This window comes from Paramormyrops kingsleyae, chromosome 6 (genome assembly GCF_048594095.1).
Source record: "Paramormyrops kingsleyae isolate MSU_618 chromosome 6, PKINGS_0.4, whole genome shotgun sequence".
In the NCBI taxonomy this organism is placed as follows: Eukaryota; Metazoa; Chordata; class Actinopteri; order Osteoglossiformes; family Mormyridae; genus Paramormyrops; species Paramormyrops kingsleyae.
In genome coordinates, this window is record NC_132802.1 from 24,397,448 (window position 1) to 24,413,107 (window position 15,660).

Here is a 15,660-nt window from a genome sequence, read left to right on the forward strand (position 1 = left end):
TAACAAAAGGAAAGATTAACAGCCAAAGCAAGGAGCCATACTCTTCAGGGTTCACGTGATTTTATCCCAAATCACGTGAACCAAACAGTACCGTGAAATGAAGGCCCAGAAGTGGAAGCAGAATGTTTCCTAGACTGAGGACAATTGGGTACGCCAAGTTTGCAAGTGTTTGAGGAGTTACATTTGCTGAGAAACAATCCCAACTATTCTGGATTCTGGGGCTAGGATCTAGTTCCTCAAAAACATTCTCATTCTCTTCAAAAGGTTATCGTCACTAGGAAAGTTTCTATGAAGGTTACTGCCTTTACAAGAAATTTAAAAAGTATTGGTCATTTTATCATGTACAGCTTCAGTCATGCGACAAAATGCACAAAAAGGTTCAGACTGCAAGAAATTCAGGTAGAAGAATGAACACATTTTGGATTTATGTGATTAAATCAAGAATGCAACTAACATTTCTTTTGTTGGTTGGTAGATTCATCACATTTATTGTTTTGGGGCTATCTTGGTGTGATGTTACTGTAATTCCCAACATTTTCATTAGGTGGCAGCAGAGCATAGTTTTTAAAAATAAGATACACGATGAAATTCACTGAGGGAATCTAAAATCCATCCATCCATCTGACCTGGAGACTGTCCCTGGAAGCACAAGGTACAAGGCAGGGGACACCATGGAGTGGATGCCAGTACATTGCAGGGCCAATATCCATTAGAGCTAAAACCATTCTGCCTTAAATTGGGATATTTTTACAGGGTGCTCAAAAAGCACATTTAATTCCTTTTATTACATGCAGTTGATCTGCCATAATCATTGCTGAAAGAAGCTGTAGAATGTTTGTTACTAACGAGAAAATAGTTTTATTTATATTTTGAGCAATGTAGAATTGCTTCCAGTTCATACCTTTGCATTATATGCACCCTGTTATCCAGCGTATGGGCATTGGGGAGGAGTCAAGTGACAGACCCTCGTGATTAACCTGAAGTACTTTCTTATAATTTAATACATTTGGTTTGGTTCTCACCCACAACAGACCAGCCCATACAACCAGACCTTCTAAATCTTTTTGCAGACCTAACATCTATATTCATCTGCTAAAGGTAAAACAAATCTGTGCTTTTGTGTCTCCCCAAATTTGTTAAAAACCTCATCCTTGTTCTATCCTTCTGTTACTGAATACCTTGTTCAGTGTATTTTGCTGTAGTATATTCACTATACTGTCAAGTATTGAAAGACATTAACGTTTGGACAAGGATCACAATGTCACCTGTGTGTATTATACATTATTACACCGTTTCTTGCACTCACATGCTTCCCTTTAACTCTGACACAATCTTCTTATTTACTACTTTACATTGCTATTGTAGGTGTTTTGTGTATGTTATTCCATCGTAAGCCCATATTTGATACACATGCTGTGTCCTGCTCAATAAATGTGTGGCTCTTCCCATTACTAGAGGTGACCTCATCCCGTTTCATATTAAGTTCCGTGCTTTGTTAAATCAATTGATGCCTGCTGAAGTCAGGTTGATGAGATTAATTAACTACTTACGGGAAAAAGGAATTTCCTTAAGCTCCTGAGACTGATACCATGCTTGTGGTAATCCTCTTGCCTTTGTCTTCTGTTCATCAGACATCTAATCCCTTCTAACGCTTAGGCTTTTTTGTGTAGTTTGCTCCTAGTCACTTTGCAGGTATGAGATGACATCACCCTCCCAAAAGAACATCTCAAAAGAACTACCTCACACTGTTTGGGAAACAGAAGATTACCTGAGCTTAGTATAACTTACAAATCTCCTCTCAGAGCTTGACAGGGGCAGGAAACTAAATAACAATAGTGCATCTACCCTTGCAGGCCAACTGCTAGGGTGTTGAGAGGAATAGGGTTTTAGGAGCTGGGTGTTAAGGCTGCAGGTAGACCCCAATGACCACATTACTTTATGGGTTTATAACAGACCTCCTTTCTTGGGTTAGGTGTAGGGAACTGCAGAATATCTCCCACAGGCTGAGCTTTCAGAGTGTTGTAGTGCTGTGCAGATTGTAAGCTTCATCATGGATATTTCATACTGCTACTAATTTGTATTGACATGACTGATTTCCTTTTTCAAGATGTTTGTCATTCTGGGTTCCTGTCTAGGATGTATCCTGGCATTGTGCTCTAGGCAACGTGGGGCAGGCTCCTCCCCATGACCCTAACCAGGATGGAAGCCCAGGATGGATAGATGGATGGATGAGGATCTCTGGTAGCATGTTTAGTTTAACCAAGGATTTACTTTCATTGAAATTTTGAGGTACTTCAATTTTGTTATGGTCGCTGTAATTCCTTGTTTCTCTTCTCTGCTCTCTATCCTCAACTTCCTGCCAAATAATGTGGCTGAGAAACTATGGTTTATGTGTGATTTAACAAAAGACAATGAGTGGAGCCTTTAAGTCTTCACAAAGCAGGCACTTCAGAATCTGCTGTGGCTTGGCTTTAAATCAAGCAAACAAAGTGCAAAACTATATATCTTAAAAATCCATTCCTCTAATAATGGCATAGGAGGGTGTTCAATGGTTTCAGTGTCGAGCATCTCAGAGCAGAACAGCGACCCAGCTGGAAAAGCACGAGCCCCTTGGATAAAGGCCTGACCCGTTAAGAACTATTAATGGGTATAATTCACTTAACACAGCCCCTCTGTGTGCAGCTCTTGGGGATTTTGGTTTGGAGCTGGCAGGACAGACTAGGGCCTGCCACAGAGAGCCTGTGATCTTGGCAGGAGCTTCCCAGCCAAGGTGACAGACTGCTGCCACTCAAGGGCACAGGCTGAGCCTCCTGTCCGGGGGGCCACACCCACTGCCAGGCACCCAGTTTGTTTTATAGGGTTATAGGGTGCTGATTTGGGGGACCTGTGATGCACTGGCCCTCACTATATTTCTCTCCAGCAATGCATTATTTAGATCAGGGTTATTCAACTCACGGTCCTCGAGGTCCGACCACTGCTGGTTTTCCAACCTTCCTTTACCTGTCAGTCAAGTGTGAAGCCTCTGACCAATCAGAATCGGTAATTATTAAACAACTACCTGGGAGAACTGAAAACATGGCCTGGATTTGGAATCGAGGTCCAGAGTTGAAGAACCCTGATTTAGATAATTAATGCTTGGCCTCTTTTCAACATTTATATAAACAAATAAGTGAATAAATTGCATCAGACGTGTTTGTCTACTGTCATGAATGTTAAATGTGCATTATCGGGATGTTTCCATTTAAATTCTATTACGGATTTCTGCACAATATCAAACTGAGCTTGTGTAGTGCAAAAAGAGGAATTCTGTCATGGAGTTGAAAAATGACTTAACTCCTGCCCCTAGGTACAGCCCATGGATATATCATGGTGCAGTGTTTTCATTCCATCCCAGAGGACATACTGTCGCTTCTATCTGTCTAATGCTACTAAAGTGTAAGGTCACCCCTTCATGGCTGCAAACTGAGTGCTCATATTCCCTGCTAATCATCCCCCCTTTTCTCTAGCGTGGGTTTTGGATAGAGAGGGAGCGAGACATTTAAATTTACGAGTTGTCAGCAGCACCAGGGTTCTAAGTTAATGCACTTAAATCCCGAAATATGTTTCCCCCTCTCATTCTGCTATGGTGAGATCCTTGGGTCTCTTCCCTTTGCATTTCCTTTGGGTGTAACCGGTATGTCTGTTACTACCTCCTTTAAAGCAATCATCTCCTCCTAAGCTTCCCTATAAACCACTCTTGCTGACTTGCTTAGGCAGGAACAAGGTTAAAACACTGATAAATTTGCCAGGGCAGAGACAGGAAGAGTGGAAGAGCTGTCGCTTACTTTTTTGTTTATGGAGGTGAATAGACTGTAAGCTTTTCTGTCAGACACATCAGGTAGATATAGTAAAAATGTAAGCCTGTGCCAGAGCTTATTGGTGGTATTGCATCCCTGTACACTTAAACTGGCCTTTAGGTTGTCATAATGATAAGGTAAAGCCTCTTTTCTTAATACAATGTCTACTATTCAGATTTGGCTAGTCACCTGTTTGAGTGACAGCCATTAAAGCATCTTCATATCTCTTTTGGGGATGGTATGCATGTCAGTCAAGGCCAAACATAATGGGACTTGGGACTGGTATTCAGAATGGTGTTTTCCACAGGGAGGTGGAGATCCACGTAGAATGATTAATTTCATAACTAGGGGGGCTCCAACTTAAATGGAATAACTGAAATGAAGGCTCAGAAACTAATTATTAGGGGAGAAAGGGAAAACACTTGATTAACGTTCTGAGGATGAAAAAAAAAAACATTGATGTTCAGCCTCTTTTCATGCATTCTCTGAATCAGTCATTAGATTGAAAGGTCATATCTGTTTGTCTGCATAGTAAATGTTCTTGCAAATGACTTATGTATTCTAATCTTATCACAAAATTTGACATTGTGTTAAATTTATGAATCCCCATGATTAGAGGAACGCAGAACCTAAATGTAACCCTGGTGCAAGTGGAAGTTTTGCTTATGATATATTATTTAAACCTTGCATTATGATACATTGAATGTGGCATTAAATACATAAATACGTACATTTTATATTAAGCCTGCGACTAGTCATGTTGCTTGATAGCTAAGTTGTGCCGTCCTGTGGTGGCCGCATGGTAGTCAGTGGTGCTTCCTCACACCTCAGGGTTGGGGTCTGTCTCCCTTCACCGCTGTGTGTTTACAGCGTTTTCTCACCACGTGACATATGCTGTCTCCAGGTACTCTGGTTACGACTCACAGTCAAGAAAGACATGATTTTGTAAATGGGTGTCCCTACTTTCTCCATAGTGTTTTGAGTATATGACCTGTGATGGGCTACTATCCCATCCACAGTGCCACCTGCCTTGTAATAATATTAAATAAGAATTGATTATAAAGCTAATGATTTTATAGCATAGCTGAGATGCCTATGCCAATGTAACCATGAGATTTATATCAAAGCTTCTTGACTTTATTAAATTTCATATATTTCAATAAATTCTTGTAGTTTATGCAGTTTAAGTTACTGGTTTTGACTTGATATTAATCTGTTTAATGTATGACTGTTATTATTTCTAATTATTTTTCTATTCAGCTCACCATGGCATAATCTATTATCCCACCTTTTAGAAGAACATCACTTATATTGGCCCTTGGGAACTGGATAGGCAACATCAGCTGAAAGTAACAATGATGTTTCTGAATGAAGACACAAAGTGTAATAATGAAAAGGTTACCATTCAATATATCGACTATACTTTTCAAAGTCTTTGAAGGTCAGTGTTGAGTTTTGCAGTCACAAACGGGACCAAATTAATGTAGTCTAGAGGCATTTCATCTGATAGGATGGTATGAGGCAGAACTAAGGGAATCACACTTAAATTACTTGTCAAGTCAGCCATCAAATATTGAGATGTTCTGCAAGGGTCAGAATGCAACATGTGTATGAATGATTTTCACAAGCGATGAAGTTTGCAGGGTATTTTTTTTCTTAAATGTTTTTATTGAAGGATGGTCAGGTGTTAGTTAAAATATGAACATGTGTGTGGATGAGAAGTTGGATATACAGACTCCATGGTTATTTAAAAAGTACAGTGGAATAACTGGCACGCATGGTTATATAGTCACTTTATTCTAGCAGTTGTGCAGTGCTTGCAATAGGCAATTCCGTAAAAAAACCACAGTTTAAATCCCTTTGTATTCCCTCAATGGCATAATTGTTTGCCGGAGGACATTGATAATTAGGCTTGCATGATTCATTTTATGCATCTCTTATTCTCTATCATTAATCAGAGTAGACTGGAGAAATAGGTATCACTCGTGCATTTCTTGGTTTGGCTGTGTTCTTAGCTTTCGTTGTCTTCCTGTGGCGTTAATAGCTATAGACATTGCCAAACACCTTGTCCTAAGGTGCGTGTTTTCTCTCAGTGTAACCCGCAAACTTCATATGGGTAAATTAATGTAATGAATGTGTTTCCTTTAAGGACTGGTGCCAGATTATGAAGTCACAGTAAATTTCAAGCCCCATTAGATAGCTGTGTAAACTCGGGTTTAAAAATATCTGCCTTTCAGATTTTGCCAACCAGACATCGTCGCAGGTTTAGGATGGTTTGCATCAAGATGTTAAGTGTCTCCAGTGTCCATGTGGAAACGCTACGATACGCGTTTTAAATAAAATAGTCTTTGGATTTCAGACTAGGTAAACAAGATGCACAGTATAAATGGCAATAATTAAAGGTTCCATATCTCATAATAATTGAGAAATAATATAATCAAAAGTAATAATCTTTTGAAACTCTCAAATAAATTGCATGCTATCTAATATTATTGAGGGACAGAACGGCATGTAAATTGGTTATTCTGAATGCTTAATATTCTTCTATCAGACCTTCTCACCTGTTCTCACCTGACCAAATGTAGAGTTTCTGGCCACAGCAGACCTCCTAAGACCTCCTAAGACCCAATACTGATTTTGAATGGAGGCTGTTGGGTAGTCAGCGTCTGGCAGCAGTTGTAGCATGTCAGTCTAAGCTGTTTTTGAGGAGATTAGAGTCTTGAATGGGGGGGGGGGAGTGACATCATGGCTTTTGGCTTGGGAGTAGACGTGATAAATCACAGTAGAACCGGCCCAGAATAAGAACGAGACCCGAGAAGTACAAGGGGGGGGGGGGGGGGGGGGGGCTGTTTGGGTTCCTCACTGCCCAGAGGATATGCAACTGCGCAGACAAGGGAATTCGCTGCTGGCGGTAGGTGGTGCAGCAATGTCTGTTCTCAGGAAAATGCATCTCTGTTACAGTACAGTACATCCGTTCTAACCTTTTCTCCCAAAAAAAATAGTCCTGAATGGTCACATTAGCCCTTGTATTATCTGGGTTCTTGAACAATGGGAAGATCTTGATTTGCTTCATCTTTAGGAGGAGCAGGCATGATTCCATCACAGCAGCTGGAAGTGTTTGCCTTGTACTCCATGTGCTCCTCCTTTCTGAAGCAGATCTGGGCCATTTCTGATGCCGCCGATCGTGCACATTATGTTCAGAAAGTGTTTTATATTCATCCAATTGCTTAACTTGTTTTTTTTGTATACTGACATTCAGCTGAATTACCTGCATCATTTACCTAGAAACAGGAGGCATTATAATATAATTGGCTTTAACTGCTTAAGAACACGAGTAAAAACTTTACTGGCTTTCCAGTAGATTTGAGAAATCAGTGGACAATGAGATGTAATTTCACGCCACAAGTAATTTTCACTTAAGTAGCTTGATTTTAGTGTCACCATTCTTTACTTATTTGCAGACACTGCAGAAAAAATGCTTAAGACTGAAGGCAAAAATATAGTAGAGAAACAGCATAAATGTTTTTGATATGTACAGTATGATAAAGTCCATATGTTTCCCTTGCAGGCAAACGTAGTTTCCTTTGACTTTCTTTTACTGTGTTTCTTGAGCAAAACAGAAGAAAGTGGTGTGTTTGGGATAAATGAAAACGGTTTCAAGCTTGCATACCAGGAAGTGCCTATTTTTAACTATTATTTCTCGAAAATTTCCAAGTTTGTTTAAAAAACGTAAACCTGTAAAAATATGTCAAACTGAGCGTTTGTCTTCAATAAGTTGGATAAAAGAGGTTGTAAAGCAGTTTGGTCAGCTGTAGGAAGTCTGGAAAATACTTACCTGTCACTTGCAAATGCAGGTTTGATGCTTTATTTTCAGTGACTCAAATGAATAGAAAAGCACACAAGACAGACCAGTCCAATGTCTTAAGAGACCTGATGTATGCACCATTTCATAAAATGTGTTCCATTAGGCATATGTCATATTACAGTTTTACAATGAAATTTACAATTTGAAATAAAATATCATTAATTTTCAAAGTATTCAATTATATGTGTTACACTTTTTGCCATGTATATGTGTGGATGGTTATTGAAGGAGCAGGCACCTTCTTCTAGCGTACAAGAGACTTTCCGTATAACATTAACCCTTCAGCATGCAAAAAAGTGTAGGAGAGCATTTTATACTGGGGGAAATATATGCCCCCCCCCCCGGACTCCTATACCCTTCAGCATCCATATCATTGTTATAAACTGGAATTACGTTGAGTCTGTGTCTTCTCTCATGAAAGTTAGGATTGCATAGTGTTCAGTGTTTGCTTTCTCAGTGTTAAGGTCTGTTCACATTAGGCTGCTCTGGAGGCATAGAATGTGGCAGGACAGACAGCAGGCAGCATACTGCCATCAGTCCTAATACACTCAAGGCAAAAGCACTCCATGTCTATATACTGGCACAGTTAATTTTTAGAGTGAATGATGTAAAGTACCTGGCATATGAACCTATTATTAATTAAAAGCTGTCCTAGCTGCTCAAACCATCAGACATTAATATCGAAGATTGGTTTCAATGCCATTTAAAGTGTTATGAAAAGTGATGAATAAAGATGAACCCATTTACTGTCCAACAATACTGTGTTTCAGGTGTTGGTTGGACACTTGCCAAATGCTGGCTAACACATAGACGAGCATTAACTTAGTTAATGGATTACGTCATCTGGTACTTGCTTCCAAAGGTAAAATGAAAGTGCCATTTAAAGCACTGAATGTGTGCAGTAAATATCGGCAAATTCCTTAAACGAGGTATAAGCCCTGAAGAGAAAATGTTTATCTTATTTTTGCAATGGCTTGGAGAGAGTTGGTATTTTGCTGCATATGATTTATTTCAAAGCAAGAAGCAATCAAGCAGCTTTTAGAAATATCTATGCTAATTTAAAGCCTAGGTTAATTACAGGAGTTTGGCACTCTCTTGTCACAACAATGTGCCTCACCACATATTATATTGGCTATATTCATTTACATACAAATGATTTGATCAGAATGTCAAGGTCACCACTGTTTCGAAAGCTTCTGCGTAAGTAGCAATCCATTTCCTGATCACAGGTTTGTTCTCCTGTTACTGGATAAAACTTCATTTTAACCAAATATGCTTGAGTGTCTTCCTTTTAATTGGGTATTTTTGTGGCATTAAGTTTACTGGCACAGTGCATGATTAGCGTTAGTGTTTTCTGATTGGACTAGTATTTCCAATATAGGCAGTGCAATTTTTCAGCAAGACAAATGCAGTTGGGCTCGGTCCAGGGAAGTGTATTCCACCATTGTACTGTAGGTGGTCCTTATCATCAATAAATTACTGGCACCTCAGTGCCATTGTGGATGTTTCCTCCTGGCCTTCACACGGTGACGATCTGGATTATCAAGCTTTGTCCATTTTTCACAAAAGGATTCATTTCTCATCTTAGTCCTGTGTGCAGTTGCCTGGAGAAAGTTTAGCCATCTTTGTCCTCTTGTGAAGCGTGGCACTTCCTTGCATTCTCGGAGAGGTTGCCCATTCACTATCACCATTCATGCTGATCCTGTTCCTTTCCTAAGAGCTGATTGATGGGCAGTTGGCTTTTATGCCAAAACAAGTATAAGTTCTCACTTCCATTCAATAACTCCTTTCAACATCCTGTCATTATTATGATACATTCATGAAAAGTAATTATTTCCTTATAATTTATTTTCAAATGGGTTCCCGTCAAAACGAGTTTGCTTAATATTTTGTCTTACTGGAACATTATAGTATATTACCAAATTATGTATTATATTCGGATAACTCACTTTACTTAATAATTGACCTACATGCCATCCATTATAAAACTTTCGCCTTCCATTGAGTCGCATTTGCATTGACAATAAGCTGTGTTCCTTATGTTCGCATTTGCATTGACAATAAGCTGTGTTCCTTATGTTCGCATTTGCATTGACAATAAGCTGTGTTCCTTATGTTCGATTTCCCTGACCTTCATTTACTGATGCAGTGACGGCGATCAGATTTTACTCCTTATCAGTCTCATTACATTATTTAGTCCACATCAACATATTTAACCAGTTATTACCAGATTGCATTTTCTCCTGCAGGCTGCACATCGTTTTAGTTGTATTACTGAAGCCATTTTTGGTCCTTCTTCGATACAGTGGATTTTTCTGGAACAAAATCAGAGCAGAGCGATATCTTGAAGGCCTTGATAAAAGTGTCTAAGGAGCAATGACAGGGCCTATTGTTGCTTATTGAAGCTCGGGGAATGTTCTTCTACAGCTGATGACAGGTATGAAGATGAGTTCAAATGAGTTGATTTGTTTATCAAAGTAATTTTGCCAAGATGTCTGGAATTCCTATGCACTGTAAGCTCTATCTGCTAACTTTGTATCTATACAAAAAGTTATATCTGTAAGAGTAATCTAGCTGGCTGAGCCTGCTTGGGCTTATTTCCAGCCGTGAGAAGTGAGGGTCATATTTTGTTAGTGGTGGTCAGGGAAAAAGCACTGATTTTTTAACCCGATGTGTCTTATAACATGAGAATACCAGTCGAGTGAGGTTTAAATATCTGTGTCAGTAGCTGTAGGATAAGCTGCATGGACTCAAAACTAAACTTCTCATTTCACTGTTTTTAATTCAGGCTAGGAAGTGTCTTATCCTGAGGCTTGTTTGTCTACTGAAACACCTCTCTGCTGTATTTCTGACAAGGGAAAGTTTTGACATGGCTGTCATGCGATATTAAATAATTTGTGTTGGATTTAATTCTTTAGTGGGCCCATATCATGACAAAAGATATTGTAATGGCATCAAATGTGAGGCCAGGAGTAGAGGAGAAGGTTCATAAGACAGCGTCTCATTGAGTCCAGCACATATCACTTCCATAGCCCTGTGGAGAAGGTTACTGATTAATGGGCCGAGCCTGTTGGCTTTGATTGAACCAAGTGAAGCATAATGAAGAGGCAGTTGGACCAAAGGAAGAGGGGGAGGAAGATCGGAATCTGTACCTGCCAACAAACACTAGCCGCACTCATGTTTGAGACCGAAATTTGCCGGAGCTGTGGGAAATAGCCAGAAGATGTGGGCTTTTGTTTACATCAACAAACAGTTTTGTTCTGCATGCACAATGAGCGAACGTGCAGGCAGGCACCCTAATGCAGCCGGACACATTTAATGAAAATGCGAGGGTCTGATTATTACCTGTCTACTCATGCGTTAAAGCGATTGTGTGAATGAGGCACCAAGCTTCCCCCAGACAATATATGTGAAAATATATATTCCAAGTTAGGTCAGATTCAATACAAATGAAATATTTTAACATTGTAAACTATGTATTTTACATATTTCAAATCTTACATATTCAAAAATACACAATATATGATGACAAAATGTAAAAATCAAATATGTTATTAATGAAGAAAAAATTGTTTTAAAATGCTGTTAATACCTCAATACGCTGAATAGTGTATGTCCAATCAAAGACGTGTAGGTATACGCTGAATAGTGTATGTCCAATCAAAGACGTGTAGGTATACGCTGAATAGTGTATGTCCATTCATAGACGTGTAGGTATACGCTGAATAGTGTATGTCCAATCATAGACGTGTAGGTATACGCTGAATAGTGTATGTCCAATCAAAGACGTGTAGGTATACGCTGAATAGTGTATGTCCATTCATAGACGTGTAGGTATACGCTGAATAGTGTATGTCCATTCATAGACGTGTAGGTATACGCTGAATAGTGTATGTCCAATCATAGACGTGTAGGTATACGCTGAATAGTGTATGTCCAATCAAAGACGTGTAGGTATACGCTGAATAGTGTATGTCCATTCATAGACGTGTAGGTATACGCTGAATAGTGTATGTCCAATCATAGACGTGTAGGCACGCAGAAAAAAACTAGACAAAGAATGGTACCAGCACACTGTTTGACGCCCCACAACTGTTTTTAATTATAAAGTGACGGCATGGGAATATTTTGCTGCATAATCAGACTTGTACATTAAAATAAAGGATGACGAAATCATTTTCAGAAAAAAAAATGCATGGGTATCTTGATATGAATACCTGTGGCTTCTGTGTATTAGCCTCCCACATGGTGTCCTTCACTGCAAAAGCAGAATTTCCAGTGAGTTGTGATGTGCAAAACTAACAGTATCCCCTACCTTGGCTGGGTAGACGATTCAGCACCACAATTCACACTTGTTGAATCCATACCTCAGTACTGATAAATCTCTCTGTCTTCAGATGCTGGCTCTGGTCTTTTTCTAACCTGATTTGACTCTCCCTAATAGAGTGTAATCTCTTAACAGTGGGGAGATTAACGGTGACTCCCAATGGGATCCAAAGGCCTGAGAGACCATGCAAAGGGCACGGCTGATAGGGAGGCATGATCTACTACCTGCAATTATAGCTGTGGAGGAACGATTTTATAAAGAAATGGGGAATCCTTTTTTGTGTGCACTCCTCTGGTTCACTGCCAAACCTTGGAGTGGGAACATCTGTACCAGTGCAATGGAGACTCAAGTCAGTTGAGTAGGAGGGAGCTTGAAATACTGGATACAGTGAACATTTAGTTCAGTCCATTCCTTGAACTGTATGAGTGTTTTAACCCCCAGACAAACCCTGGCAATGCAGTACAAATTTTAAGGAAGCTTTCTTGGGCATGCCATTGAGTGACTTTTTAGCCAAGGTTCATGTGATATGACAGAGCTTTCGTAATCAGAAAATAATGCAGATAAACTTTGACCAACTTTACAGTGGGGGAACAAGCTCTGTTAAAAGTAATGTAAACAGTGAGAAATCAAACTTATGAATAAAAGGAAGGTAGATATGTGCCCTGGGCGGACCAAAGAACACAGCATGACAAGCCACACGTCTTTTTGCAGATCCTAATGACCTGGAAGGAATTATGTCTAATTGTTACTACATTACTGTAGTTCACAGGATGAGAGTGAGACAATGATATAAGTGAAAGTGAAAGAAGCTTGTTTTCTATTGCCTCTGTTCTCCACACTCTCCAAATACCATATCAAAAGTTGTTTTGCTAAGTTCTCTTAAACTCATAAAGACTAGATTTAGAAACACATTAAACAGCAGTTTTTTATCCTCAACATTTCATGATACAGCTAAAATTACACTATAGCTCTTTTTTCATTAACTTTGTGTAACTGTAATGTGTATGTGGCTGTGGTATGTTTGATAATGATACTGACTAATGGTTTCCCATTATAGCTGAAGTGTTGCAGATGTGGTAAATGGAAGTATGCACATGTCAGTGGGGAGTGGAGCGAGAATGGCCATCATGTGACCAGGGTTTTTGGCTTGATTAGTAACACCTGTCCCGCAAACATAATTGGTGGTTCAGTTTGTCTTTTCCTCATCTGTTAAAACAGTTTCTGTATTTCCCTGTTTGCATTTTTGTGGTGTTTAATGTGTTCCTGTCCCATTCCTTGTCATTGTCCCCAAAACCCTATACTCTAATAAAGTGGGTTTCCACATACACTCTCCATGTCATGAGGTGTGGAGATATGTGTTAGCATAGAATGAATGGAGTGACTAGTGGCTGGTTCTCATCTAATTGCTAAGGTTTTTATTATTTTGTTTTATAATTTGGGAAATTCTGTACATTATGGTTTGACCAAATTTGAAACTAGATTCTATCAGCATAACAACAATATATCTCACCCCACCCCCCATTTAATCCCTAGTCCTCCCACACCCCCAATCTCTATCTCTATCTCTAGCCCCCATACATTTGACTTGGGTGGAATCTAATTTTTTATACTGTCATATCATCCGTGCCTTATACTGCAGTAAATTGTATTTAGATGGTATTCAAAAACAATGCTATTCCAGTATTCTCAAAAGCAATGCTATTCCGACAAATAATTTTTGAGTTACCATGCTGACAGAAGTAAGTGTCGGAGACTGACCTTCTCTTTGCTATCACTATGCAGCGATTCTTCAATTTTGGAGCAATTTGTCTCAAAATTTGAGTAGAACCAGATCTTTACTCATACAGCATTTTGATAACAGTCCCTGAAATACTTTTTGAGTTATCATGCTAACAGGATCAAGTGTCTGAAACTGCCCTTTTCTTTGCTATTATTAAACAGGACTGCCTCAACTTTGGTGTGACCTGTCTCAAAATTTGAACATTTCCAATTCCTCACCCTGACAGTGTTTCAGCAAATTTTGAAATAATTTGTGAAATACTTTTTGAGTTGTCATGCTAATGGGAAAGTGTCTGTGGCAGCGGAAAAGTTGCAAAACCATGTGTATTCCATTTCCAGGGAATACAGTAACCACTGTGGTCCCTGCAGAGCTTCACAAATGTTCACATGCTGAAAGGTGACCAGTTTGATTCTTTTTATATTCTGGTCAGTCTTTTCATTATGTTGTATGTTTTTTTTTCTAGGCTTCCCCTACAACAGTACATTATACTTTTAGTTCCCATGGAGCAAGTGTCATAGTCCAGGCCTTGTAGGTCAAAGAATATGGTGCTTTTTGTATTCCAGCTGAGATTTTAATTAACCTTATTCCTTGGTATTGTGTTAATTAATTTGAATCATTCTATTAACTGCTCAGGGAAATCAGCTCAAGCAGCATTCCCTGCAGTCTGAAGGAGGAGAATTAAAGGTTTTACAATAATCATTTATTAGGTATTTTGAAAATCTGTGTCCCAACCAATGAACATAAATCTATATAATTTATAATAATAATTAATTAATGAACGATATTTTAATCTTCCCTCTGCAAAAGTCTTAGCAAAGAAAATAATGTTTAAATTACCTTTTTGTTGTCTGTTGAAGTATCTCAGTTTAGCTAATTGAAAACTTCTCCTAAAGTCACCCCAGCATTTGCAGCAATCATCCAACACACCTACGTATTTTTTGACTCCACCACTAACACACCTTCTAATCAGTATCCAATATACTTAGCAAATGTAATCAATTAATTAAGTGAGCTGGTGGTGGAATTTAACAAATACATGGAATGGTCGAGGTTCCCTGGAGGAAGGGTTTGTAAAATGTAGGGGTGTTCATCTAGCCATCCAGCAAGTAACTTTTTGGAGTACCGATGAAGTTCTATACAGACGCTCCTCTACTTACGAACTTTCAGACATACGAACGAAGAGGACTATAAGTCAGAATTGTGTTCGTTGGGCTCCTGTTTCCTGTCCGCAACATCATTTTTTTTTCTGCGTGCCAATTCCGCCTAGTACGACTTCTGGCCGCTACTCCCACCGCGCAGCAGCGTAGCGTGCGTACTCCCAGCATCCTAGTTCTTTGTACTTGCGTATATCCTTAAAATTATGTTGAATAACAACTTATGACCATTTCAAGTTATGAACGGCCGTTCGGAACGTAACTCGTACGTAAGTAGAGGAGCGTCTGTACTTGCTACCCAGATAAATAGGATTAAACATTGTCTTTGACTGCCTAAAACTTTTGCACGGTAGTGTACTTCCAGTCTGTATAATAATGCGCAAAAATCTGGTAACTATTTAACATAAGAAACATATCATTGGAACAGAACATCTTACATTGGTGGAATCTCTTTTCTGAGATTAATTTAGCATGAAAGTGGATTTTATGATGACTGTTAAAGTTATTCTTTGTGTGATTTTTGTGTCATATTAAAATAATGTTCTTTTTCCTCTGGCAACTTGTCTGCTCATGAAGAAAATTAAATAATTAATTATTTTAACATAACCAAGAAAAACAAGTCTGTCATAGTCTCATTGTCCAAAAGGAATATAGAGCCAGTGACTGCACTTATTATAATCTTGAAATCAGTTTAAAAT